At 60.3% G+C, this 4,115-nt stretch overlaps 1 protein-coding gene across 2 annotated transcripts in view; it reads right to left on the minus strand.

Moving 5' to 3' along the window:
* Window positions 1-4,115, minus strand: part of LOC119337155 — a 57,057-nt gene that overhangs the window by 1,691 nt on the left and 51,251 nt on the right. The window lies entirely within an intron of this gene.

Genomic DNA, 4,115 nt, shown 5'->3' on the forward strand with positions numbered 1-4,115 from the left:
GTACGCTAAGAGGCGTAGAGAGAGGCTACACGAGCAGAATACGGGATGCTCAGCCCGTAGGAGCTCAAGGAGGCATGAGATTAGCTATGTCTTTGGCACCGGCAGAGGCCCAAACCCTGGCATCGTCCTTGATAGCTTGAAGAAGAAGCGCTGTGGAGGGGTTCGCGTTGTCGAAGATGCATGTGTTGCGGTGGCGCCATAAGGACCATGCGGTAAGAAGCACCAGGGAGGAGAGCCCCTTGCGCATGGCGGTAGGCGCAGCCGCGACCGAGGACGACCACCAGTCCAGGAAGGAATCCTCCGGGTCCTGGGGGAGGGGGGTCGGGGCACGGCACCAAGCAAAAATCTCGTGCCAGATGGTCCTGGAGAAAGAGCAGTGGAGGAGCAGGTGGTCGATCGTCTCGAGCTCCTGGGCACATAACGCACAGAGATCGTCATGCGGGAGCCCATGGCGAGCGAGCCTAGCAGCAGTCCAGCAGCGGTCCATACCAGCCAGCCAGGCAAAGAACCGGATGCAGAGAGGGGCCCAGGTACGCCAAGTGAGCTTCCAGTGCGGGACAATGGTGGAGCCGGAGAACAATGCCTGATAGCAGGACTTGGCGGAGTAGGTGCCGCTGCTCGTCCAACGCCAACGTAGCTCATCGGGGTCGGAGGAAAGGGGGAAATGCTGAAGGCGTCGCCAGAGTTCCACGTAATGAACCAGGGCCACAGGTCCCAAGGCGCCACGGATGTCGGAGATCCAGGCCCTGCCCAGCAGGCCCTGCGCAACAGAACGCGTCCGCCAGAAACTCTTAGGGACCAAGGCGAGCGCAGCCGGAGCGAGATCGGCGACAGACTGCCCATCGATCCACCTGTCCGTCCAGAAGTGGCAGGAGTTGCCGTCCCCCACGATCCACATCGTGGATGCGTTGAAGATAACCTGAACATCAGTGTCAGCCGGGATGTGGAGATGTCTCCACGGCCTGGAGGCGTCGGTGGCCTTAAGCCAAAGCCAGCGAGCGCGGAGAGCAATGCCCGTGAGCTGGAGGTCCCGAATGCCCAGGCCCCTAAACTCCAGGGGACGGCACACCTTGCGCCAGCTGACAAGATTGCCACCGCTCGAGGAATCGCTGCCGCCGTGCCAAAGGAACTCACGCATGATGCGGTTGATCTTCTTCAGGATGGAAGGCCGCAAAGCCATGGCCATGAGGAGGTGGGTGGGCATGGCGGCAAGCACATGCTAGACGAAGGCCAGTCTCTCGTCGCGGGAGAGAAGCGAAGCGCGCCAAGTAGGAAGCTTGCGGGCCATGCGCTCCACCGGGGGCATAAGAGCAGCCGCAGAGACCTTCCGGACCGAGAGGGGAATGCCCAAGTAGGTTATCGGGAAGTGCATGATCGGGCAGGAGAGCATGCCCGCGACATGCGCCAGCTGCGCGTCCGAGCACTAGATAGGCGAGGCAGAGCACTTCTGGAAGTTCGTGTGGAGGCCGGAGGCAGCACCAAAAATGCGGAGCAGCTCACGGACGACGATGAGCTCGTGCGGGTCAGGGTGACAGAAGATGACCACATTGTCAGCATACAAGGAGATGTTCGAGGCCATCCGGCGCTCGGTGAGGCGACGCAACACGCCGGAGCTAGTGGCGAATTGAAGGAGGGAGTTGAGGACGTCGATGACCAGCACGAAAAGCATCGGGGAGACAGGGTCGCCTTGGCGCAAGCCCTTCTCATGATGGATTGGCGGGCCCGAATTGCCGTTGATCAGAACACGGGTCTTGGCAGTGGAGAGAAGGATGGAGATCCATTCCCGCCATCGAGGACCGAAGCCAAGGTGGCGTAGGACCTGGAGGAGAAACGGCCAGGAGACCGAGTCGAAGGTGCGCGTAATGTCGAGCTTGAGGAGCACACGCGGGGCGCGCATGTTGTGGAGCTGACGAGCGGTCTGCTGAACAAGGATGAAGTTGTCGTGGATGTTGCGGCCCTTGATGAAGGCGCTCTGGTTGGAAGAAACCATGGCATTGAGACGAGGGGCGAGCCGGAGCGACAAGACCTTGGCGAAGAGCTTGGCTAGGAGATGAATGAGACTAATCGGCCGGTAGTCCGAAAGCGAGGCAGCGTCAGGCTTCTTGGGAAGAAGGGTGATGAAGGCTTCGTTGAGCTTCTGGAAGCCCATGCCGTTCATGTGGAAAAGCTTATCAAAAGCATCGCATATGACCTTCTTGATGACGTCCCAACAAGCGTGAAGAAACTCGGTCGTGAAGCCATCGGGGCCTGGCGCCTTGCCAGACGGGAGCTGCTTGGCCGCCTCCCAAATTTCAGCCTTGGAGAAAGGTACCTCGAGGGACGAAAGGTTCAAGGAACGACCATCAAAAGCCTCGAGGTTGAGGGTGGAGTCGCGCGGATCAGCCGCACCCAGAATGCCGGCAAAGTGATGGAAGGCAGCCTCCGCCATACCGGCCTCATCAGAAACAAGCACGTCGCCCACATGCAGGTACCTGATCCTCTTCTTGTGGAAACGGTGAGAGGCACGAATCTTGAGGAAGGTCGAGTTAGCGTCCCCCTCGTGGAGCCAGGACAGGCGCACGCGATGTCGGGCGATCGTGCGCTCAAGGGACGCGAGGCCTAGGTATTTGAGCTTTAGGTTTCTACGCAACCAAGTCTCGAGCGGGGAGAGGGGCCGCAGATCCATCGCCGCGTCAAGCCGGGCAATGAGCTCACGCGCGACCTGGAGCGGGAGAGAAACCGAGCCTACTCGCCGTGCACTCCAACTTTGGAGGCGACGAGCAGTGAATTTGAGGCGCTGGTACAACCGGCGGAAGGGGTCGGCGTCCGGAGGCTCGGCATTCCATGCCTCCGCCACCACTTCCTGGAAGCCATCAAGCTTCAACCAAAAACGCTCAAAGTGAAAGTGCCTGCGAACACCCGTCTGCTGGGAACAATCCACCAAGAGTGGGGCATGATCAGAGGTCGTCGAGGCAAGGCAGCGGAGAGAGCAACCAGGCTGGCACGCGTCCCAACTAGGAGTGCAGAGGACCCTATCGTTGCGCACGAGGGTGGGCGAGTCCTGCTCGTTCGACCAAGTGTACCTCCGACCATGGAGATACATGTCACAGAGCTCCATGTCGGCAACGAAGCGGCGAAAACGGCTCATGGAGCGATGGTGCAGGCGATTATTATTCTTATCCGCAGAAGAGGATCATGTTGAAGTCACCGCCAACAAGCCAAGGGCCCGCGCAGGTGAGGCGAAAGTTGTGCAACTCCGCAAGAAACTCCACCTTGGCCGCGTCATCTTGGGGACCATAGACGGAGGAAAGCCACCAATGCTGCCCACCGGTGGCGGAGGTGACGAGGGCGGAGACATGAAAATCGCCAATCTTCGGACGGGACAGGGAGATCTCGGAGTCGCGCCACGCCACCAGGATGCCACCGCGAGTCCCGGAAGCTGGGAGGAAGAAGAAGTCGCCTCCATACATGGGACCCAAGGTCTCAGAAACAATAGCAGTAGTGATCACGACAAGCTTCGTTTCGCTAAGGCAGACGATCGAGGGGGAGACGGATGAGACCAAGGACCGAACAGCCGTACGTTTTGCGCGGGAGTTGAGACCCCGCACGTTCCAAAATACCAATTTGAGGTTACAATCCATGAAAAAGAGGGGGAGCGGCAGGGGACCGAGAGGGAAGCCCTAAGAAGGGACTAAGAACGGCTGGACCGGCGCACAATCGAGGAGCTGCGTGACGCCCCGAGGGATCTGTCAGCCGTAGTAGTCAGCGAAGGCCTGAACGACGTCTTCCGCGAGCGGCCGCGCGAAGAGCTGGGCATACTTGGCAAGAATGGCATCATCCACCAGGCCATCATCCTCAAGAAGCCCAAGCCGGCGGAGAAGAACATGCTTTGCTTTCATCTCAGAATCCAGCCCACAGTCGGTCTTGGCAATGCGGCTGCTCCTGCGCGGGGTGAAGTTGGGCGGGACGGCATGGCGCGGGGCCGGCCGGAGGAATCTCGGGAAACCAGCGCGTCCCTCTGAGCAGGGGGGATAGGATCACCTGGGGATCCACAGCGCAACCACCCGCAGGGGGAGACCGAATCGTACGGGGATCCGAGGCAGGCGACGCGCAGCCGACCGCAGAGCGTGGCGAGC

The sequence above is a fragment of the Triticum dicoccoides genome, chromosome 7B (genome assembly GCF_002162155.2).
Source record: "Triticum dicoccoides isolate Atlit2015 ecotype Zavitan chromosome 7B, WEW_v2.0, whole genome shotgun sequence".
Taxonomy (NCBI): Eukaryota; Viridiplantae; Streptophyta; class Magnoliopsida; order Poales; family Poaceae; genus Triticum; species Triticum dicoccoides.